At 39.0% G+C, this 26,008-nt stretch overlaps 1 protein-coding gene across 1 annotated transcript in view; it reads right to left on the bottom strand.

Moving 5' to 3' along the window:
* The window catches only part of ULK4 (unc-51 like kinase 4), a 718,037-nt gene that overhangs the window by 161,337 nt on the left and 530,692 nt on the right, over positions 1-26,008 (bottom strand). The gene's annotated exons all lie outside the window — the stretch shown is intronic.

Genomic DNA, 26,008 nt, shown 5'->3' with positions numbered 1-26,008 from the left:
CCTTCTATTTTTCCAGTGATGATGATTAAATTTATTTTACTCCCTGATTTATTAATAGTTTCCCTGGCATAACAGGGAAGGGTATACCCAACTGCCTGAAACAACAAACTAGCATACAAATGCATGAAGCAATGGTTCTTAAGACACTAGACATAAGATAATGAAGAACAGTGGTCCCTAAGAGATGGGACACAAATAGGGTGAGAGGTCTCCTACTTTCCCAGATTAGAGACTTGAGTGAGTTTCCAGGCCTGTGTGCAGGGAGGACAATAAAGGGGGATCCCAGTGGATTTCTTAAGTTGAGGAGACAGAGCAAAGAGTCCTGAAAGACCAAGGCAGCTAGAGTTGATAGGACAAAGCAACACAGAGAAGAAAGCAGACCGAGGCTCAATCAGGAAGAAACAGATAACCTGGGTAGCACATTATCCATTAGAGAAAATACATTTACAGCTAAAAACCATCCTACAAAGGAACAACAACAACAACAACAACAACAACAACAAACACACTCCAGAGCCAGATGACTGTACTGGTGAATTCTACCAAACATTTAAGGAAGAAGTAATACCAATTCTACACAGTCTTCCACAAAACTAAGAAAAAGGAACACTTCTGAACTCATTCTCTGAGGTCAGTACTACCCTGATACCCAAACCAGACAAAGATATTACAAAAAACAACAATAACAACAAAAACCCACTATAGGCCAATAGCCCTTAAGAATATACATGCCAAAACCCTCAACAAAATAGTAGCAAACCAAATCGGCGATATGTGAAAAGTATTATAGACCATTACCAAGTGGGATTTATCCTAGGAATTCAAAATTAGTTTAACATGTGAAAATCAATCAATGTTATATGCAATAGCAATAGAATAAACAACAAAAATGACATGATCCTCTCAATAGTCACAAAAGCAGCATTTCACAAAACTAACTATTAAAAACATTCAACAAATTAGGAACAGAAGGGAACTTTCTCAACTGATAAAGGACATCTATGAAAAACCTATTGCTAACATACTTACTGGCAAAAGAGTGAACTCCCTTCCCCTAAGATCATGAACAAAGAAAGATGTCCACTCTTCCCATATTCATCATTATAATGGAGGTTCTAGCTAGAAAAATAAGAAAAATAAAAAGCACCAAAAAAGAAGTAAAACTCTATTTGCAGAAGATATAATCTTATACATAGAAAATCCTAAGGAACCCTTTAAAGAACTTTTAGGACAAATAAACAAGTTCATCAAGGTTGCAGGGTATGAGATCGATATACAAAAATCAATTATATTTCTATACACTAACAATGAACAATCTGAAGTTGAAATTAAGAAAATAATTTCATTTATAATAGCGTTAAAACGAATGGCATATTTAGGAATAAAAGTGGCAAAAAATATTTAAAAATTAGGCCAGGCGCAGTGGCTCATGCCTGTAATCCCAGCACTTTGGGAGGCTGAGGCGGGCGGATCACGAGGTCAGGAGATTGAGACCATCCCAGCTAACATGGTGAAACCCTGTCTCTACTAAAAATACAAAAAATTAGCTGGGCATGGTGGCGGGCACCTGTAGTCCCAGCTACTGGGGAGGCTGCAGCAGGAGAATGGCATGAACCCAAGAGGCAGAGCTTGTAATTAGCCAAGATGACACCACTGCACTCCAGCCTGGGTGACAGAGTGAGACTCCATCTCAAAAAAAAAAAAAAAAAAAAAAATTAGAGAGTCTACATAAATGAAAAAACTTCCCATGTTCATACATCAGAAGATTGAACACTGTTAAGATGGCAACACACTCAAAATTGATCTACAGATTCAAAGCATTCTCTATCAAAATTATAGTTGTCTTGTTTGGCAGAAATTGATAAGTTGATCCTAAAATTCATATGGAAATGCCAGGAACAAAGAATAGCCAAAACAACATTACAAAGGAAGAGCATGGTTGGAGGACTCCTACTTCCTAATTTTAAAATTTACTACAAAGCAGCAGTAATCCAACAAATGTGGTACTGGCATAAGATAGATCTAGAGACCAATGGAATAGAATTAGGAACCCAGACAAACCTTTACATATATATCAATTGGTTTTAACAATAGTGCCAAGACAATTCAACAGAGGGAAAATAGTATTCTCTACAAATGGTGCTGAGACAACTGGACATATAAAAAAATGAAACTGGACCCCACATCACACCATATATAAAAATTAACTTAAGATGGATCAAAACTTAAATATAAGAGCTAAATGTGGCTGGGTGCTCTAGTCCCAGCACTTTGGGAGGCAAGGGCAGGTGGATTGCTTGAGCCCAGGAGTTTGACAACAGCCTGGGGAACGTGGCGAAACCCCATCTCTACAAAAAATACAAAAATTAGCCAGACATGGTGGCACACACTTATAGTCCCAACTACTCAGGAGGCTGAGGTGAGAGGATGGATTAAGCCGAGGAGGCGGAGGTTGCAGTGAGTGGAGATCACGCCACTGCACTCTAGACTGGGTAACAGAGCAAGACTCCATCTCAAAAAAATAAATAAATAATGTATAAAACTTATAGAAAACACAGGAGCAAGTCTTGTGACCTTAGGTTAGACAATGGTTTCTTATGTATGATGCCAATAGCACAAGCAACAAAACAAAAAATAGATAAACTGACTTCATCAAAATCTAAAACTGATTTGCTATAAAGGATATAACCAAGAAAGTAAAAAGACAACCCACAAGAGAAATATTTTATAAATCTGACACCTAATAAGGGACTTGTATATACATGATATATAATATTTCTTACAACTCACTAATTTTAGAAATGATCCCATTTTTTAAAGAGCAAAGATTTTAACAGATATTTCTCCGAAGAAGGTATGAAAATAGTCAATAAGAACAGGAAAAGATGCTAAATAGCATTAGTCATCAAGAAAATGCAAATTAACAGCTGGGCACAGTGGCTTGCACCTGTAATCCCAGCACTCTGGGAGGCCGAGGCAGGCGGATCACCTGAGGTCAGGAGTTTGAGACCAGCCTGGCCAACATGGTGAAACCTCATCTCTACTAAAAATACAAAAATTAGCCAGGCATGGTGGTGCACACCTGTAGTCCCAGCTACTTGGGAGGCTGAGTCAGAAGAATTGTTTGAACCCGGGAGGCAGAGGTTGCAGTGAGCAGAGATCATGCCACTGTACTCCAGCCTGGGTGACAGAGCAAGACCCGGTCTCAAAAAAAAAAAAAAAAAAAAAAAAAAAAAAAAAAAAGAAAATGAAAATTAAAACCACGATGAGATATCAGTTCATACTCCATAGAAGGACTACAATAAAAAACACAGACAGTAACAAGCAGTTGGTGAGTATGTGGAGAAACTGAAACCCTCATATACTGCTAGTGGAAATGTTAATGGTAGAGGCACTCTGGAAACCAGTTCCTTTAAAGGTTAGACATAGATTTACTATATGACCCAGCTCCCAGGTATATACTGAAAAAAAGAAAGTCTGTGTTTACATAACAATTTGTACACAAATGTTCACAGCAATGTTATTCATAATAGCCAAAAAGTGAAAACAACTGAAATGTCCATCAATTGATGAATGGATACACAAATGCGATACACTCATATAATGGAATATTATTTAGAAATAACAAGGAATGAAACACTGATCCATGCTATAAACATGAAAGAATCCTGAAAACATAAAGCTAAGAGAACAAAAAAATCAAATTATATATTTCCATATATATGAAATACCCAAAACAGGCCAGTTCATAGAAACAGAAAGTAAATTAGTGATTGACTAGAGTTGCAGAGGGGAGGGAATGGGGAATGACTTTTAATGAGTATGAGGTTGCTGTTGGGGATGATGAAAATATTCTGGAATTAGATAATGGTTGCACAATAAACAAAAATATTGAATTATGTACTTTTGAGAGGTTAATTTTATGGTATGTGAATTATCACTCAATAAAACTGTTATTTAAAAAATGCTAATTGTACACAAAGTCTTCAAGAAAACTGAAAAGGAAGAAATACTTTCTAATTCATTCTCTGAGTTCAACATTGTCCTGATACCCAAACTAGACAGTCACCTACCACCAGGGACAGGGAAAAATGAAACAAAACTAGACGAAGACAGCATAAGTAAATGCCATTCGCCCAAGTGTCTTTGTCTCTACATGGCTGTCTTCTCAAAAGGACACCAGTCATATTGGATTGGGGACCCACCATACTCCAGCATAACCTCATCTTAACTAACTATATCTGCAAAAACACTATTTACAAATAAGGATATTCTAGAGGAGTGGAGGTTAGGACTTTAACATATCTTTTCCAGAGGACAAAAGTTAACCCATAACAATGTACCCCAAACCACAAGATCATCTCAATAGAAAAAGTATTTGATAATATCCAACGATCATCTCAATAGAAAAAGTATTTGATAATATCCAACATCTATTTACAATGTGAACTAGGGGTAGAAGGGAACTTCTTGTAAACCAAAAACAAAATCCTAAGGTCCTCCAAACATCTGAATGGTCTTCCTCCTCAGCCAGGGCACTCTATAATTGAACCTGAAAGACTGGTTCAGGAAGTGGTGGGTCTAGACATGCCTCATTATACCTCCAGCATTAATATCAACACATATCTTTGGTCTGATAGGAAACATTGACAATCTATTCTCTGTGAAGCCTGCTACTTAGAGGCTTTATCTGCATGATAAAACTTTGTTCTCCACAACCTCTTATCATAATCCAGACATTCCTTTCTTTTTTTTTTTTTTTTTATTTTGAGACAGAGTCTCACTCTGTCGCCCAGGTTGGAGTGCAGTGGCACTGTCTCGGCTCACTGCAACCTCTGCCTCTGGGGTTCAAGCGATTCTCCTGCCTCAGCCTCCCAAGTAGCTGGGACTACAGGGATTACAGGTGCCACCATGCCTATCTATTTTTTTTTTATTTTTAGTAGAGACAGGGTTTCACCACGTTGGCCAGGCTGGTCTCGAACTCCTGACCTCAGGTGATCCACCTGCCTTGGCCTCCCCAAGTGCTGTGATTAAAGGCATGAGCCACCGTGCCCGGCAACATTTCTATTGATAATAACTCTTTCAACCAATTGCCAATCAGAAAAATTTTAAATCTACCTATAACCTGGAAGCCTCCCCCACCCCCCTTTTCATGGACATTCCTCAACCTGATAAAGGTTGTGTAGGAGACTGAATGCTTTCCCTTGAAATTACGAAGACAGACAGGATGTCTCCTCTCACCGCTGTTTGGAAAATTCTGGCCAATGCAATCGGCACACCCCCTACCTGAAGCTCCACCCAGTGGCATCCAGATTGTAAAAGTAGTAATACAGTAATTTTATTTGCATAAGTCTGATCCTGTATGTAGAAAATCAGATGTAATTAACAAACAAGGTACTAGAGTCCATGAGTGAGTTTACAAAGTTGCAGGATTCAAGAAAAAAACACAAAATCTATTGCAATTTTCACATAAGTACCAATCAGAAATTGAAATTAAAACAATACCAGTATAATAGCATCAAAAAATTAGAAATGCTTAGGGACAAATCTGACACAGGATGAAGGACATGTACATGAAAAATACAAAATATTGCTGAAAGTAAAAACGACTTAAATAAATGGAAAGCTATACCTTGTTCATTAGTTAATTTGATGTTGCTCCCAATATTTTCCCCAAATTACTTTGTAGATTCAACACAATCTCAATACAAAATCTCACAAGTTTTTTTTTTTTTTTTGGTAGAAATTGACAAGCCGTCTCAAAGTTTCATATGGAAATGTAAAGAACGTGGAATAGCCAAAGCAAATCTGAGGAGGAGCCCATAGGCTCATGTAAGTCAACTGATTTCTGATAAAGGTCAATGGCAACGCAGTTGAGATTACTTTTTTTTTTTTTTTTTTTTGAGACAGAGTCTCGCTCTGTTGCCCAGGCTGGAGTGCAGTGTTGCAATCTCCGCTTAATGCAACCTCTGCCTCCCAGGTTCAAGTGATTCTCATGCTTCAGGCTCCGAAGTAACTGGATTACAGGCATGCACCACCAAGCCCAGCTAATTTGTTGTCTATTTAGTAGAGATGGGGTTTTGCCATGTTGCCCAGGTTGGTCTCGAACTCCTGGCCTCAAGTAATCCACCTGCCTCATCCTCTCAAAGCGCTGGGATTACAGGCATGAACCACTGTGCCTGGCCAAGAAAATACATTTTCAAACAATGCTTAAATATGCAAAGCCATACACTTTTACCTTGCCCTTGCATCATGTAACAAAATGAACTGGAAAAGGATTACCACCACTACCCTCCTCATCACAAAGTGTATCTTTAATGGAGATCCATGAAAAAGTATTCTTTCAAACCCTTAACCAGAAAATCTTTCTTGCCCCATGGAACCGTCTTTTTTGTTTTCTTTTCCGCCTCCTTTCTGGGCAATGTACATCTTATAAATAATTATATTTTCTTTTTTGTCTGGGAACCAGGACTCCCCAAATCAAAACTATGGCCCAACTTTAGTAATTATATTAGACTCCTTTCTCTAGAAACTTCACCCTATATTATTTCCATTGCTTTCTTCATGCTTCCCACTTTATTTGGGGTTGCCAAACTTAGAAAAAGGAGCACCCAGATACATTTGAACTTCAGATAAAAAAAATCATTTTTAGTATAAGTATGTCAATTTGGGGCCAGGCGCAGTGGCTCATGCCTGTAATCCCAGCACTTTGGGAGGCCGAGGTGGGTAGATCACCTGAGGTCAGGAGTTCAAAACCAGCCTGACCAACATGGAGAAACCCCGTCTCTACTAAAAATACAAAATTAGCCGGGCGTGGCGCATGCCTGTAGTCCTACCTACTCAAGAGGCAGGAGAATCGCTTGAACCCCGGAGGCAGAGGTTGTGGTGAGCCGAGATCGCACCATTGCACTCCAGCCTGGGCAACAAGAGCGAAACTCCATCTTTAAAAAAACAAAAAAAAGTATGTCCATTTGGCATCTTGTATTTTCTGTCAAACCTAACTTTATTGCAAGCATTCTTATTAGCCACCTCAAATGCTTTATGGGAGAGATGAAATATAAATGAATACACACATACAACTTGGAAATACTTTATAGTAAACTTACATTTGAATTTTAAAAACTGTTTTACAACAATTTAAAATCACGGTTGTGTTGTGATTACTTCCCGTTATCCAATCTACACAATATAATGTATTTCAAAATCTTTCGCATTTTATATTCTATTTTTAAAATAATGCCTGGTGCAGTGCTTTGTCAAAAAGTATATGAAAATATTTATTTTCAGAGAAGATACTAACTGCCAAGAAATAAAAAAAAATCACTTAATTCTACCTTTTTTTATACTACCAAAAAGCACTTGAAGAAGAGACTCGTCTATTTTGTTAGGACATCTTTAACAAAAGATTTCCCATTAGGCCATCAATACTGTTCCGCTTCCCTTTCATGTATCACTCCTGCCCAAACTCAGCTGAAGAGGCAGCAGAAAATATCATTAGGCTGATGAATGGTGGTAATTCCAGATGACACAGCTCAAGGAAACACTATTGCCCAGGGCCTTGACACTGTCCCCTTTCTCTTGAGAAGGATACTTGATCTCCTTTGATCCCAGGTACGCTATATTTTTAAATGTGGGAATTTAGAAGGCAGAAAACCTGCCACCATTTTTACTAATTTAGTTTTAAGTCTGCATATCACAGAATAGAGTACCAGGGTGTTAAAAAAGAAATGTAAAAACAAGTTGAAAATCACAGATAGGTAAGCTCAATCTTGCCTTCTGGGCCTCCTGTGCTGCCCTAATTAACTTTCCTAAGGCTCTTTCCACATACATTATGAACGGACAGTTTCATGTCAATAACGAAAGAAGTGGAAAGCATCACACATTTAAAAAGCCATAACAGGAGATTTAAACAATTCTACTGAAGCAGCGAGGTTTCAGAAACCACAGAGGATAAATGTGTTAACAGTGAATGCTAGGATGCTGAGTTCCGTGGAAAAGCTCTGGCCTGATCATGTCTTCTCTGCTCTCCCTACTTTAGACATTCAGGTGGATTCTGTCACCACTGGATGAGAGACATGGGTTTGAGACAGCCACCCAAGAAGTAACCAATGCTCCACTATGCTCCTACAATCTTGTGTCCCTACAATCAATTTTCCCCATCTCACCAGCACCCACCTCTGCCCCTTGCTCATTATGCCTAAACACTGGCCTTCCCTCACTCCTCTACACTTATCAGGCATGATGCCGCTCAGGGTATTTGCATCTGCAATCTCCTCTGCCTGGGGTATTCACTGCCTATTTTCAAAACGGTGCCTCCACATAAATCATGGCTCAGTTCAAAGGTCACCTCCTAAGAGAGTTCTTCCCTGGCCTCCTAATATAAAGATCCTCATCTTATTCCCACTCTGCCTCTACCACCACCAAAGCCACTCTGCAATGCAGTAGCACCTCTTCCTTTTCACTATTCAGACCACTCGTCACTCCTAGAAATGACCATGTCCATTCATTTGTCTCAGCCCATGGAAGCCGACTCTCCGCCTGTCTTGTGTACCTGTTAGACGGCACCCAGCAAATAATGTGCCAAATAAGTGTGTCGACAAAAACACTCCAATGGCAAGTGAACCGGAGCCAAAGAAGAATGAGAAAAGAGAGATACCCTCAAGTAATGCAAATAATGTGAATTTTTATATGTCAAACATTATTGTTCCAATGACTTTCATAAAGTAACTCCCCTCTAGGAAAAAAATGTGGCTATGTGATCTTTATAAAATCACACTGAAAAGTCACACATTTCTATGAAAATGACCACGCTGATACAGCAGTTAACAATAGGAACACTGCGCTAAACACATAAATAAAAGGATTTGGGTCTAGGACAAGAGCTTCAAGACCTGACAGAGAAGACGTAAACTGGTAGGCCCTGGGACAAATTTGTCCCCACAGACTTGTTTTACTTGGTCTGGTATATTTTAAAGATTTAATATCAGTTTCCAACATTTAAAAATTGGAATATTTCCCATAAAAACTCATATTTCCTATATTTTTCTGTAAAATCACAAGTGACCACCACAGGTCCTCATTACTTTGCGGCAAGCGCTGAGCAGAGCTTAGCCTGGCAGGGACTCTCCTGGGTCCCCACCCTCCCAATTTCTTCATGCCTAGAATAACACCCTCATGTAACAAAAGGCTTCTTTGAAGCATCTGATTTTTCAACTGCTATACCCTTCAAAACAAAACTATTTGCTTCTAGTGGCTCTTCTCTTTGAATACTTTACAACAGAAAAATGATCAAATTTCCATAGCGACATAGGCAATACATAGTAGGTGACACTACAGAGGTTTACTATAGTGCTGGAAGAAAAAAGAAAAGGAGAAAAGAGATCCACAATAAAATTATTAGGCAACACAGCCTGAGTAAGGAATTAGGGATGCCTGTGGGAAACACAGGGCTGCAACACAGGGCCTGAAATGCCCCATGTGAAACAGGGAAACACGTGACCAATGTACCTACTTTAATTACCCAGGAGGAAAAGGAGGGAGAAAGGGGGACCCAAATTTGTCCAAATGAGACAGCATTTGGGCATGAAAGAGACTAGAGTTAGAATAAGGAATTAAAGCATTTCATGAAGGAGAGTCGGGGGTAGGACACCCTGATGGGCATCCTCTGCTCGGCTGAAAGTGCACTGAAATGTACATGTGATAGGAACATTACCAAAGGGACGCCATGGCTACAGCCCTTGAGGAGCACCATGTGAAGATGCAGAACGCATTAGAGCTAACGGGAAGCTACTGGGGGCCAAGGAGTGACCACCTGGAAGCCCACTCTCTTCTGCCTCTATGCATGTGAGAGACAGTGAAGAGTGAAGGGTACGTTGATGCAGTGAAGCATTCTGTTCTGCATAGCACTTGTTCCAGGAGAAACTCCAGAGGCATCAGACTTAGATATGATTCTGGAAGGGAGAAAAAGCTTTCTACTAGTAACTGAGCTAAGATAAGGATGTTGGGGGTCTAGTAAGGAGAGATCATCAGTGAAACTCTCAGGGAAGAGAGCCTGGTAAAGGAATGGGAATATGTCTAGAAGCTCAGGAAAGACAAGGTGACAAAACATAGCTGAAACACCTGAAAGAGGGAGGAAAATGTGACTCAGGTAGCTTTCTGAGGAGAGAGATGGGGTTGGAGGAGGCTGTGACTAGGTATGAAGAGCTCACAGAAGGCTGAGGTTAGCCTAGTATAGGGGAAAACACATCTCTGAGCAGTAAGGCTCTCCCTGGGAGAGCTCCAAGAAGGCAGATAACTGATTGTACTTACTGCAGAGAGGCTGACTCTGCAAACCCTGGGTGCCTGTTACTTTTTGAGGTACACAGGGGCTCCTCCCATCTAGGCAGCAGGAAGGAGAGAAAAGGCAGGTGAGCACACATGCAGTCCTTTTAAGAGGTGATACCAGAAGTGACACACATCACTTCTGTTCGCTTCTTACTGGCTTGACTTTGGTCAGTCATATGGTCACATCAAGGCAAAAGGGAGGCTGGGAAATGTTGATTTTATTCTGGCTGTTGAAAGAGTTAAAAACATACTAACTACTCCGGTATATTGTCTATTTAAGTTAAAGCCACTTGAAAAACAGCAGGTGCAAAAAGATCACTCTGACCTTCGTGCTGTTTTTCAAAAGCAGGAGATGAAATTCCCATGCAAAAGATAATACATTCTTATCATCAAGGATGAAAAAGTTGAGGCTAAGGGAATTCTGTTCTAACAAGCCTTGTTAAATTAACCCTTACCTTCCTAGCTACTTCCATACCCAATAATCTACCTTAGTCCAAGCTCCTTTGCCTTATCACATTTTCACAACCACAAGTTGACCCTTGAAAAACACAGTCCAAAATCTGCATATAACTTTTGACTTCCCCAAACTTAACTACTAATAGCCTACTGTTGACTGAAGGCCTTACTGATAACATAAACAGTCAATTTACACATAGACTAGTACTACATGTATCTTAAACATTCATGACATACTTTTTTTTTTTTAATTTGGGGGGGTATTTCTAAGCTACACAGTTTGTCTGCAAGTTTTTTCAAACTGTCACAAATCTGCAAAAAATTTTCCAAAAAATTTTTAAAAGTCCACATATAAGTGGACCTGCACAGTTCAAACCCGTGTTGTTCAAGGGTCAACTGTACTATTCTTTGTCCAGTTCAGTATATAAGTGACTGCTTTAACTACTTCTTCTGGTCTTCATTTCCTAATCTAGTCTTCATTTCCTTATGAGAACTCTCATGCCATGTAAAAACCTATTCTAAAGAAATGTGTATGCTTTTAATCTATCTCATGTCAATTTAATTATTGGGACCACTCAGGACCCTAAGAGGATGGAGGCAGAGTTTTGCAGTCCCTACAGTATTCACAGGAGAATGGATATTGGTGGAGAACTTGAAGTCTCTGCCAAATGCGCCTACCATGAGTCAGGCATTGTCCTGAAGCTAAAGGAACGGGTGGACCACACAGGTGAAGCCCCTCCCTCCTGGAGCTCTCACTCCAGAGGGGCTGGCAGACAGTGCACGAATAGACACATTATAAAATGTCAGGCCATTTTTCATACAGTTGTTAGAAAAGGGTTCTTTGAGAAGTGTTCTTTGGACAGACAGCCTATGCAAGTGAAGGAAGGAGCCACGTGAATGTTGGAGGAAAGAGCCTTATGAGGTTAGAACACCAAGTTCATAAGTCCTGTGGCATTACTTTGTAATGCATCAAAAAGTAAGATGGATTTATAGATTAATGGATAAATGATAAAATAAATGTAGAAAACTGTTAAACAATGCAGGCGGCAATTATATATGTGCTTATTGTGCAATTCTTTCAGCTTTTCTGTTTGAAAACTTTCATAATAACAATGTTGGGGGGAAAAAAAGCCCCATGACAGCAGTGTGCTTGGTGTTTCTGAGGACCAGCAGGGAGGCAGCATGACTCACTGAATGTGCAAGGAGAGGCTAGAAAATGAGGTCAGAGAGGAGAGTAGGATAACATGGAGCCTGCAAAAAGGTCAATCAGGTCACCATCCTATGGCTCACATCACCACTGACTCAGACACTCTCGTGGAGGTATTATTTAGGCAACAGATTTACAAGAATGGAGTTCACGGGACAGGTCATGGCTAAAGATACAAATTTGGAAATCCTCAAAGCACAGACACCATGGAAAGCAAGCAGCTGAATGACATCACTTGTGTTGAGAGGTGGTAACACCGCCCTGCAGTGGTGGCGGTGGAGCTTGGAAAGTTTCTCTTTAGGGAAACCTCACCACTTCTACCACCAGCACTCTGCAGAAACTCAGAAACTCAGGACTGCTTTACTCTGGGGTACTGTGTGATTTCTGCTCAGCTTCAACTTCGCTGGAGAAAAGTGCTGGCATCACTGTGAAGGCATGGGGGTACATGCCGGGCTGCTTGGTCTCTGGCATGCAGTAAACTGAAGAAGGGCGTAAGAGGGATGAAATGGCAGAGCTGTTCCTTATAGACTTCTGAAAATGCCTCTTTCCATCTACTCCTGAGGCCAGGGGTGCTGCGGGGTTTCTGTGGGGAAGCCACTGCCCACCGCCACGGTGACCCCTCACAGGGTGTTTTGGCACTGGGCTTCCTTTGCCCTGTGCCAAAGGCTTCCATATGCCTCCTGTCTCCCAGAAGTAAGTTGAAATCTTAATCTGCCACTGACTTCCTTTTCCCCTTTCTCTTCATTAACGTAAGTTTATTCCTTTTTGAGTTCCTCTATTTTTCTCTAAAGAGGTCCTGTGAGAGACAGGAGATAAATGTAAGGAAAAAAAAGAGTAACAAAAAGAGGCCTTTCTGTTAAAAATTTTCTTGGTTAGTCTCTCACATTTATTTTGTAGGATCATTTTTAATACACTTAAAAAAAAAAGGTTGGTGAGACTATAATTACTTTAAATTTATATTTTAATTTTGGAAGAATTAATATTTTTAATGATAGTCTTCCCACCAGGTACCTGGCACATCTGTGATTTCATTTACATCATATTTTATGTCTTCAAATTTTTCCTATAGTTATCATGTACAAGTACTCATGACTTCTATTTTCTTGTTACCTTCATTTTTGGCCATTTTATAGGATAATTTCAAACTTCTGTGTAAGGGATTTTCCCCCATTTCCAGTTTTCCAGTTCTTTCTTTCTTTTTTTTTCTTTTTGAGATGGAGTCTCTCTGTCGCCCAGGCTGGAGTGCAGTGGTGCAATCTTGGTTCACTGCAACCTCCACTTCCTGGGTTCATGTGATTCTCCTGCCTTGGCCTCCCGAGCAGCTGGGATTACACGGGCACCTGCTACCATGCCTGGCTAATTTTTGTATTTTTAGTAGAGATTTCGCTTCACCATGTTGGCCAGGCTAGTCTCAAACTCCCAACCTCAGGTGATCCGCCTGCCTCGGCCTCCAAAAATGCTGGGATTACAGGTGTGAGCCACCGTGCCCAGCCCGGTTCTTTCAATTTAATGTCAGTATAATGAAAAAAAAAAAAAAAAGCCGGCCAGACGCGGTGGCTCGCACCTGTAATCCCAACACTTTGGGAAGCTGAGGCAGGCAAATCACTCGAGGTAAGGAGTTTGAGACCAGCCTGGCCAACAAGGCAAGAGCCTGTCTGTACTAAAAATACAAAAATGAGTTGGCGTGGTGGTGCATGGCTGTAGTCCCAGCTACTGGAGAGGCCGAGGCAGAAGAATTGCTTGAGCCTGGGAGGCAGAGGTTACAGTGAGCTGAGATCACGCCACTGCACTCCAGCTTGGGAAACAAATAAGTGAGACTCCGTCTCAAAAAAAAGAAAGAAAAGAAAAACTATTAATTTCTGTGTATTATATAATACCTGCTTACTAAAATATGCTCTTTAGTACCAACAAATTTTTTGTTGTAATTTTTTTCTAGGTATAAAAATCTTATTAACTGCAAATAATGATTTTAGACTGCAGATTTATTTCTCTCATCTTACAGCATTACCTGTATCATACCACCCACACCCTCCCCATCACTGTTGACTAGTAGTAGCATTCTTCTTTTGCAATTTTAATGAAAATGTGTTTAGAGTTTCTTTATTTAAAATGTTTACTATTGACTTTAAGAAAATAACCTTCAATATGTTTGGGAGACTCACTCTATCTTAAATGGAGTTCTAAAAAAGGAAGAATTGCTAGCTGAACTTTTTAGCATCAATAATTACAATCATGTTTTTGTTTGCCTTCAATTTCTTAAAATATTAGATGATGTTTACCTAGTGCTTGAACTATTCCTGAATTCCAGAATCAAATCCTATTTGGTTATATTAAGTAATGTACTGATAGATTTAATTTGCTTTTATGAGGGGAGGGGATTTTCTTGCCTATATTCCTAAATGAAAGTTTTCTTCAATTGTTCTGTGCTGTTTTAAAGTAGGTTATGAGACTTACTATAGCTTCATGAAAATGAACCAAGAAGCTTTAACTCTCTCTACACTCCAAATCATTTAGACAGCCTAGGAGTTGTCTACTTCTTGAAAATTTTGAATGCACATGTAAAACCATCTAAGCTTGACAACATTCTAATTAAAGATCTTGTAGATGCAGAATATCAGATCACATCGATCCACTTGTTGTTGTTTGTTTTTCATATTAGAAGATTTTTTTTTCTTTTGATAAGAACTAATGGAATTCTGGTATTTACCCTTTAAACTGGCAGCCCCCCTAACTGCTTGTGAAAGAAATCTTAGCAGAATAATAAAGAGAAAAATGTTTCCTCTTTCCCTGCAGCTACAGAAAAGTAGATTCTATTCTGTGTCATAAATAGTCCTTGAAAGTGTTGTTTCTAATAAAGAAGTCTTGTAAGATACCTAGAAGGCAGAAAGGGTGATCATGTCCTGTGAAATCAACATTTATCTTTTAAAACAAAAAATTCTGATTGGTTTTCTTACCTAACAATGTTTGCTTTGGTGATATTTATATTCACATCTTTGAATTGCTACAGGCTATAAATACTTGTAAGATTTCTTTGTTGGATCTTTTCTTTTCTACCTGCTTGTGGTAAAACTACACCTTGCAGATTCCTATTCCTATTTAAATAGAGGTTGAGATGCTTAAATCATTAGATGATCACATTTTAAGAACGCTGAAGTTTGATATTTTTATCTATTCTGATGTCAATTTCGATAATTTATACTTTTCTGTAAAATCATCTACTTCTCTATATTTCCACATTTAATGCCTTAACGTTACACATATTCATATGGCTATATTTCCTTTTTTTTCTTACTGCTATAGCCACAGTCCAAATTGAAAGTTTGTGATATGTCGTTTTTCCCTATCAAATGGACAAAAAGTTTTAAAGACTCAGAAAATGTAGTGCTGGTAAAGATGTAGAAAAGCAAGTACATTTATACACTGTTTAATTAGAATATAAACTGTTAGAATCTTTTGAGAAGTTATATGGTAATTAGTAGTTATAAAATAAAAACATGTTTATATCTAACCATCTCACTTCTGGAGTTTATCTAATCAAAGGAAATTCAGAAGTACCACACAAACATGTGTTTTGTACTACATTTATAATGTAGTACATTTAGGGGTAGGAAAGACAGATTTATATCACACATTTGAATTAGAAAACGTACCGTAAGCACATTACAATCATGTGTTTCACATCACACAAACGTGTTTTGTACTACATTTATAATGGAAAATAACTGGAAACAATCTGAATGGCCATCCATCAGAAGATGTTTGAATCAAATAAACCATTGTACATTCATACTATAAAATACCATGCTATTAAAAAGAATGAGATTGACATATAAGTACAGACTTGGAAAAGATGTCCATAATATTGAAATAAATAAAAATAAAAGCAAGTTACAAAATACGTATACTATTTTGTGTATGGTCCTATTTTTAGAAATGAAAGCAAAAACCAAAGAAACAAAATCACTGAGATAAGTGCTTGTGACAGTAAGCAGGGAAAAGGATGCAAGGACACACGCCAAATGTAAACAGGGGTTACATTGGGGATGGAGTCACGACAGAGGAAGACTTCAGTTTTACTTTAATCATGTCTATATTGCTTGAATTGTTATAATGTGCTTATGGTACGTTTTCTAATTCAAATGTGTGATATAAATCTGTCTTTCCTACCCCTAAAATTTAAAAAAGGGAAAATTTGCTAGGCACCCTGTGTAATGACCCTCATTTAGTGGTCAAATCCAAGACTTGCTACAATCAATGGAAAAGATGGGAAGGGCTCAGGCTGCCTTTAACAACTCTAATAATAGAGCATCATGGTTTCTTATGACCATCAAATGAGGAATAAAGAAACTTGAAAATTTGGCTTTTTGGTTATAAGATTCAAAAGCGTCTTACAGAGGAGGGGCCAAGATGGCCGAATAGAAACAGCTGCAGTTGGAGGCTCCCACCAAGAAGAATGTAAACAGCAAGTGAATCCTGTACCAGCAACTGCGGTATACAGGTTCTCTCACTGGGACTGACTAGGCGGTTGTCTTGACCCATGGGGAGTGAGGAAAAGTGGGTTGGTACAACAGCCCACCTGAGAGCCACACAGGGCAAGGGAGCTCCCACCTCCAGCCAGAGAGGCAGTGAGTGATCATGCTACCCTGCCCGGGAAACCATGCTTTTTCCATGGATCTATGCAATCCACAGTTCAAGAGATCCCCCTCATGAGCCCATGCCACCAGGGCCTTGGGCTCCAAGCACAGTTTATAGATTCTCAGTGGCTGCTCGGCTGGAGACAACCTAAGATTACGGAGTTCTTGGGGGGAGGGGTGGTCATCATCACTGTGGCTGCCTGTTGCCTAAGACGACTGAGCTCCAGGGGCAGGGGTGGCCACCATCACCACAGCTCCAGTCTGCTGTCTTTCCCCTGCCAGTGCTGGAGATACTAGACGGTTTGGATCCAGGAGGAATTCTTCACAGTGCAGCACAGCAGCTGTGGCAGATAGTGGCCAGAATGACCTATCCCTCCTCACTGGGCAGGGCCTCCCTGCAGCAATTTCAGCAACTCCAGTCAGGAGTTTGGGGACAAAACCCTGATCTCCCTGGGACTGAGCCCTTGTGGGGAGGGGCAGCCATGGTGTTTTAGGATGAGCAGACTTAGTCTTTCCTCCCGCTGGCTCTGAGGAATCCGGGCAGCCTGGACAAGTGGGATTCCCCCCAGTGCAGCACACCTCCTCTGCCAGAAGCACCAAAAGTGCTTCCTTAAGTGGGTCCCAGATCCCATGCCTCCTGACTGTGCAGGAGCCCCCAACAGGGGTCGCCAGACACCTTATACAGGAGCATTCCAGCTGGCATTAGGTTGGTGCACCTCTGGGACAGAGATCCCAGAGAAAGGAGCAGGCAGCCATCTTTGCTTTTCTGGAGCCTCCACTGGTGACACCTCCAGATGTGGGAGGGACCTAGGCAAATAGGGTCTGGAGTGGACACCCAGTAAACTGAAGCAGCCCTATGGAAGAGGGGCCTGACTATTAAAAGAAAAACAAACAAATAGCAATAACAACAACAGCATTAACAGGAAACTCCCCACAAAAACCGCATCCAAAGGTCAGCAGCCTCAAAGATCAAAGCTAGATAATCTCACGAAGATAAGAAAGAATCATTAAAAAAAAAAAAAAAAAAAAACCTGAAAACTGAAAAAGCCAGAGTGTCTCTTCTCCTCCAAATGATCGTAATACCTCTCCAGCAAGGGCAGAGAACTGGCCAGAGCCTGAGATGGCCGAATTGACAGAAGTAGGCTTCAAAGGTGAGTAATAATAAACTTCACTGAGCTAAAGGAGCTTGTTGTAACCCAATGCAAAGAAGCTAAGAATCATGATAAAATATTACAGAAGCTGTTAACCAGAATATCCAGCTTACAGAGGAACATAAATGAACTGATGGAGCTGAAAAAACTCAACACAAGAACTTCACAATGCAACCACAAGTATCAATAACCAAATAGACCAAGCAGAGGAAAGAATTTCAGAGCTTGAAGACTATCTTGCTGAAGTAAGACAGGCAGACAAGATTAGAGAAAAAATAATAAAAAGGAATGAAAAAAACCTCTGAGAACTATGAAATTATGTAAAAAGACCAAACCTATGACTGATTGGGGTACCTGAAAAGATATGGGGAGAATGGAAGCAAGCTGGAAAACATACTTCCAGATATCATCCAAGAGAACTTCCCCAACCTAGCCAGATAGGCCAACGTTCAAATTCGGAAAATATAGAGAACCCCAGTAAGATATTCCACCAGATCAACCCCAAGACACATAATCATCAGATTCTCCAAGGTCAAAATGAAGAAAAAAATGTTAAGGGCAGCCAGAAAGTCCAGGTCACCTACAAAGGGAAGCCCACCAGACTAATGGCATAACCTCTCAGCAGAAACCCTACAAGCCAGAAGAGAATGGGGACAATATTCAACATAATTCCCAAAGAAATGAATTTCCAACCCAGAATTTCATATCCAGCCAGACTAACCTCATAAGTTAAGGAGAAGTAAAATCCTTTTCAGACAAGCAAATGCTGAGGGAATTCATCACCACCAGGCCTGCTTTGCAAGAGCTCCTGAAGAAAGCACTAAATAGGGAAAGGAAAAACCATTCCCAGCCACTGCAAAAACATACTGAAATACAAAGACCAATGACACTATGAAGCAACTACATTAACAAGTCTGCAAAATAACCAGCTAGCATCATAATGACAGGATCAAATTCACACATAACAATATCAACCTTAAATGTAAAACAGGATAAATGCCCCAATTAAAAGGCACAGAATGGCAAGCTGGATAAAGAGTAAAGATCCATCAGTGTGCTGTATTCAAGAGACCCATCTCACATACAAAGACACATGTAGGCTCAAAATAAAGGGATGGAAGAAAATTTACCCAAGCGAATGGTAAGCAGAAAAAATCAGGGGTTGCAATCCTAATTTCTGACAAAACAGACTTTATACGAACAAAGATCAAGAAAGAAAAAGGGCGGCATTACGTAATTCTAAATGAGTCAATTCAACAAGAAGAGCTAACTATCCTAAATATATATGCACCCAATACAAGAGAACCCAGATTCATAAAACAAGTTCTTAGAGACCTACAATGAGACTTAGACTCTCACACAATAATAGTAGGAGACTTTACCCCACTGTCAGTACTACACAGATTGAGAAAGAAAACTAACAAGGATATTCGGGACTTGAGTTCAGCTCTGAATCAAATGGATTTGATAGATATCTACAGAACTCTCCTGGACAAACAACAGAATATATAATCTTCTTGGTGCCAAATGGCACTTACTCTAAAATTGATCACATAATTTGAAATAAAACACTCCTCAGAAAATGCAAAAGAAATGAAAGTACACCAGTCTCTCAGACCACAGTGCAATCAAATTAGAACTCAAGATTCAGAAACTCACTCAAAACCCACAACTACATAGAAATCGAACAACCTGCTCCTGAATGACTCTTGGGTAAATAATAAAGTTAAGACAGAAATCAGTAAGTTCTTTCAAACCAACAAGAACAAAGAGACGATGCATCAGAATCTCTGGGATGCAATTAAAGCAGTGTTAAGAAGAAAATTCACAGCACTAAATGCCCACGTCAAAAAACTAGAAAAATCTCAAATCAATACCCTAACATCACAACTAAAAAAACTAGAGAATCTAGAGCAAACAAACCCCAAAACTCACAGAAGACAAGAAATAACCAAGATCAGAGTGGAACTGAAGGAGATAGAGACACAAAAAACCCTTCAAAGAAATCAATGAATCCAGGAGCTGGTTTTTTGAAAAAATTAACAGATATACCAATAGTTAGACTAATAAAGAAGAAAAGAGAGAAGAATCAAATAGACACAATAAAAAATGATAAAGGGGATATCACCACTGACCCCAAAGAAATATAAACAATCACCAAACAATACTATAAGCATGTCTATTCAAATAAACTAGAGAATCTAGAAAAAATGGATAAATTCCTGGATGCATACACCTTCCCAAGACTGAACCAGAAAGAAATTGAATCCCTGAGTAGACCAATAACAAGTTCTGAAATTGAGGCAGTAATAAATAGCTTACCAAACAAAAAAAGCCCAGGACCAGATGGATTTACAACTGAATTCTACCAGAGGTACAAAGAGAAGCTAGTACCATTTCTTCTGAAACTATTCCAAACAATTGAAAAGAAGGGACTTCTCCCTAACTCATTTTATGTGGCCAGCATCATCTTGATACCAAAACCTGGCAGAGATACAACAACAAAGAAAAGCTTCAGGCCAATATCCCTGATGAACATCAATGCAAAAATCCTCAACAAAATACTGGCAAGCCAAATCCAGCAGCACATTAAAAAGCTTATCCACTATGATCAAGCTGGCTTCATCCCTTTGATGCAAGGCTGGTTCCACATATGTAAGTCAATAAACATAATTCATCGCAGAAACAAAACTAAAGACAAAAACCACATGATTATCTCAACAGATGCAGAAAAGTCCTTCAATAAAATTCAACATCCCTACATGCTAAAAACTCTCAATAAACCAGATATTGCTGGAACATACCTCAAAATAATAAGAGCCATTTATGACAAACCCACAGTCAACATCATACTAAGTGGGCAAAAGCTGGAAGCATTCGCCTTAAAAACTGGCACAAGGATGCCTTCTCTCACCACTCTTATTCAACATAGTACTAGAAGTTCTAGCCAGGGCAATCAAGCAAGACAAAGAAATAAAGGGTATTAAAATAGGAAGATAGGAAGTCAAACTGTCTCTGTTTACAGATGACATAATCCTGTATCTAGAAAACTCCATCGTCTCAGCCCAAAAGTTTAAAGTGGATAAGCAACTTCAGCAAAGCTTCAGGACACAAAAATCAATATGCAAAAATCACAAGCTTCCTATACACCAACAACAGGCAAGTAGAGAGCCAAATCATGAATGAACTCTCATTCACAGTTGTTACAAAGAGAATACAATACCTAGGAAATCAGTTAACAAAGGAAGTGAAAGATCTCTTCAAGGAGAACTACAAACCACTGCTCAAGGAAATCAGAGAGGACATAAACAGATGTAAAAACATTCCATGCTCATGGATACGAAGAATAAATATTGTGAAAATGGCTATACTGTGCAAAGTAATTTACAGATTCAGTGCTATTCCCATTAAACTACCATTGACATTCTTCACAGAATTAGAAAAAACTACTTTAAAAATCATATGAAACCAAAAAAAGAGCCTATACAGCTGAGATAACCCTAAGTAAAAGGAGTAAAGCTGGAGGCATCACGCTACCTGACTTCAAACTATACTACAAGGCTACAGTCACCAAAACAGCATGGTACTGGTACAAAAACAGAGACATTGACCAATGGTATAGAATAGAGATCTCAGAAGTAAGACCACACATCTACAACCATCTGATCTTTGACAAACCTGAGAAAAACAAGCAATGGGGAAAGAATCCTGTACGTAATAAATGATGCTGGGAAAACTGGCTAGTCATATGGAAAAAATTAAAACTTGACCCCTTCCTTACAATATATACAAAAATTAACTGAAGATAGGTTAAAGACTTACACGTAAAATCTAAAATGATACAAAACCTAGGCAATACCATACAGGACACAGGCATGGGCAAAGATTTTATGACAAAAATGTCAAAAGCTATTGCAACAAAGGAAAACCAACAAATGGGATCTAATTAAACTAAAGAGCTTCTGTACTGCAAAAGAAACTATCATCAGAGTGAACAGACAACCTACAGAATGGGAGAAAATTTTTCAATCTATCCATCAGACAAAGGTCTAATATCCAGAATCTACAAGGAACTTAAATTTACAAGAAAAAAAGAAAACCTCATTAAAAAGTAGGCAAAAGACATAAACAGACACTTCTCAAAAGAAGACATATATGCAGCCAACGAACATGCGAAAAAAAGGTCAACATCACTGATCATTAGAGAAATGGAAATCAAAACCATAGTGAGTTACCATCTCATGCCAGTCGGAATGGCAATTATTAAAAAGTCAAAAAACAACAGATGCTAGAGAGGCTGTGGAGAAAGAGGAACGCTTTACACTGTTGGTGGGAGTGTAAATTAGTTCAACCATTGTGGAAGATAGCGTGATGATTCCTTAAAAACCTAGAATGAGAAATAACATTTGACCCAGCAATCCTATCACTGAGTATATACTCAAAGGAATATAAATCATTCTGTTACAAAGATACATGCACATGTGTATTCATTGCAGCATTATTCACAATAGCAAAGACATGGAATCAACACAAATGCCCCTCAGTTAGACTGGATAAAGAAAACATGGCACATATACATACTATGCAGCCATAAAAAGGAATGAGATCATGTCCTTTGCAGGGACATGGATGGAGCTGGAAGCCATTATCCTCAGCAAACTAATGCAGGAAGGAAAAACCAAACACTGCATATTCTCACTTATAAGTGGGATCTGAACAATGAGAACACATGGACAATGGGAGAGGAACAACATACACTGGGGCCTGTCAGAGGCAGGGCAGCGCGTGGAGAGGGAGAGCACCAGGATAAACAGCTAATGCATGCTGGCTGGGCTTAATACCTAGGTGATGGGTTGATAGGTACAGCAAACCACCATGGCACACGTTTACCTATGTTAACAAACCTGCTCATCCTGCACATGTATCCCAGATGGAAAATTAAATTAAATTAAAATTCTTTTTAAAAAGTTTATTACAGAATTATATGGCCTAGAAGTCTGTTAAAATTGCTGTTTACTGAATCCAGGATATTGAAAAATACATGAAATCCTCTTCATACTAAATTCCTTTCTGAAGAGCTCATACTTAAATAATACAAGATTAAGGCAAAGAATACATACTAAATGAAAACAAATAGGAGATAACACATTTATTCTTTAAAAGGGTTATTTCCATTAAAAGAATATATACTTCCTAATAAAACTGCAAGGGTAATAAAATAAAAACTACCACTTCCTAACAGTAGAAACTTAACAAACTAGGCAATTTTTACAACTGAAAGAAGAAAATTATCTATATAAAATGGCTTAGACATAGTTAAGCCTTTATTATCTAGGCATTTAGCATAAGTTCCATAAGGTAAAGTTTCAGCTTTATAAACTAATGGTTCATTTATTCAGAGACTGATCCAAAATTAAATTAGAATGAGTTTGTCTACAGTTTTACACTATAGGACTTGGTTGCCCCAAAGTGCCTTTACTGTGAGCTCTGCTTCGTGTGCCTTCATGATCTGCAAGGCGCCACAGGAGACTCAAATCACTGGAGCTGAAGTGGCAGTTTTTGCACCAATAGAGCTGTTAGGGCAGCTAATTTTAGAGCTACAATGAAATTGTTGGAAATACCCCCGGGTACATTATTTCAGCACATTAATGAGGCTGTTCACAAAGAGAGTTTATTACAATAAGAGATAGATGTTTATTAGATCAGTAACATGATTATAGAACATGCTGCATGGGAAAGGCCTCTGGGAGCCATAGGCAGGATAATTTTGCAGGCATTAAACAAAACAAAAAAGCCAAACATCATTATCAAAACTGCTACATTTACTTTATCACAGTTATGGGTAAATATCCACACTATTAAATATCCACATTATTTTCCTTTCAAAAATGATGCGCAGGCATGCTTTCTAAGCTTACATGCAATGAGGTTTGGGGGTGGGGGTGGCAAAAATGAAACAAATCAAACTCAGAATTTACTGTTCATCTTAAATAAGCCCCACTTCTAAAGACATCTAGGAATTGTATATTGTTGACTGTAGCCATAATAATCTTTCACTACACGTAATCTTTCACTACACGTACTACTGAGTAATAAAGATAACAGGCCAGGCGTGGTGGCACACACTGGTAATCCTAGCACTTTGGGAGGCCGAGGCAGATGGATCACGAAGCCAAGGGATGGAGACTATCCTAGCCAACACGCTGAAACTTCGTTATTACTAAAAATACAAAAATTAGCTGGGCGTTGTGAGGCACGCCTGTAGTCCCAGCTACTCAGGAAGCTGAGGCAGGAGAATTGCTTGAACCGGGGGGTGGAGGGTGCAGTGAACCGAGATCGCGCCGCTGCACTACATCCAGGCAACAGAGTGAGACTCCGTCTCAAAAAATAAAAAATAAAAAATAATAATAATAATAATACCCCTACCAATAACAATATAGCAAAGAGATAAAAGCAAACATCCTAGGTAGGGGGTGTTTATCATATGCCAAGGGCTGTGCTAAGAGTTCTTCATGCATTAATCTTTTAGCCTTCTCAACAATCCTGTGAGGTGTTATAATTCCCTCCCCCCCCTTTTTTTTTTTTTTGATGTGGAAAGAGAGGCTTACTAACTTGCTCATGGTCATTCATCTGTTAATCAGTAAAGCCTACTCAACCACAGTTAAACAAACGGGTGTTCAGAGGTGACCCAACTGAATCAGAAATGCCCTATATTTCCTGCCAAACAGCCTCATATCGAATGTCAAATTAATTAGATAACGTCAATTCATTTTCAGTTTTTAAAGATGCGACTATTTCTTCTTTTTTTTCTTTTTCTTTTTCTTTTTTTTTTTTTGAGATGGAGTCCTGCTCTGTCGCCCAGGCTGGAGTGCAGTGGTGCAATCTTGATTCACTGCAAGCTCCGCCTCCCGGGTTCACGCCATTCTTCTGCCTCAGCCTCCCAAGTAGCTGGGACTACAGGCGCCCACCACCACGCCTGGCTAATTTTTATGTATTTTTTAGTAGAGACGCAGTTTCACTGTGTTAGCCAGGCTGATCTCCATCTCCTGACCTCATGATCCACCCACCTCAGCCTCCCAAAGGACTATTTCTTTTTTATTGTTGTTACTTGTAAATGCACAGCTCCATGCTATTAGGTGATTATCCCCGTTGACAACAAGGCAACGGTGGCTTCTACAGTTTACAAAGGTAGTATACGTACATTGGAAGAGGCTGAGATACTGAAGACCAGTACTGACAAAGTAAAATGCAATCAGTATGACCTTGAAATAGAGACTTTAAAGAAATACAAGCATAAATGATTATGTTACCCATTAGCTCCTCAACTTTAAATGGCTTTTTCTTCATCACCTCCCCAAAAACAACAAAGTATATCTTTAGTCTGATTCTCTCGGATGAACCAATGAAGAAAACACGTATTTCCAGAGGGAAAGCCAGTCCTGAAAATGCTTTCTCTGGAGGATCACATAATGTAAAAACAAGGCTCTTCTGTGTAATCCTTGGGGAACTATACCAGAGCAGCTTTCCCACCGGGAAGCCACTACTCACCCCCACTTCTGTGGTACAAAAGAATCACTATCAATCACCTCCTTTTGTTTAGTTGTATTAGGAAGCAGCAAATTAGGTCAAGGAGATGATATTTTCATAGAAGATACTTTGCTATTATTTCCCAGGACATACACTACTCCCAATTATTTAACGATTATGATGCATAGAATAAATATAACCAATCACATTCATCCAAAGAAATGATAATTTCATAAGATACACAGGTGCCACTCCACTTATTTAATAACTATGTGGCAAAGGATAACTAGAACCAATGGAACAAAATGCCTGAAATCTTTTACCAACATACCATTACATAGATGTCTATCTATTCCTTACAATAAAATAATCCTGAACAAATCAAATAAACGTAAAAAAAAAAAAACCATGAAAGTAGTAGAAGAAAATGTGGGTGACTGTATTTATAACCCTGGAGTGGAAAGACATTTTAAAACATAAAACTCAAAAATCTTAAAGACACTGATAAATTTGATTGAACAGAACTATCTTTATAGTGAAAATATAAAAATTAAAAATGCAAGGAGAAACTAAAAAAGTATATTTGTTGTGAAAAAAGGATAAGCCTATTAATATACAAAGAGTTCTTACAAATCAATGAAAGAGGTAAACTAAGTAGAAAAACATGAGCAAGGGTTACACTAAAGCTTTAGTAATTGTGTAAAAAGACA

Source organism: Nomascus leucogenys, chromosome 4 (assembly GCF_006542625.1).
Source record: "Nomascus leucogenys isolate Asia chromosome 4, Asia_NLE_v1, whole genome shotgun sequence".
Classification (NCBI taxonomy): domain Eukaryota; kingdom Metazoa; phylum Chordata; class Mammalia; order Primates; family Hylobatidae; genus Nomascus; species Nomascus leucogenys.
This window is presented reverse-complemented; position numbering and strand designations above follow the sequence as displayed.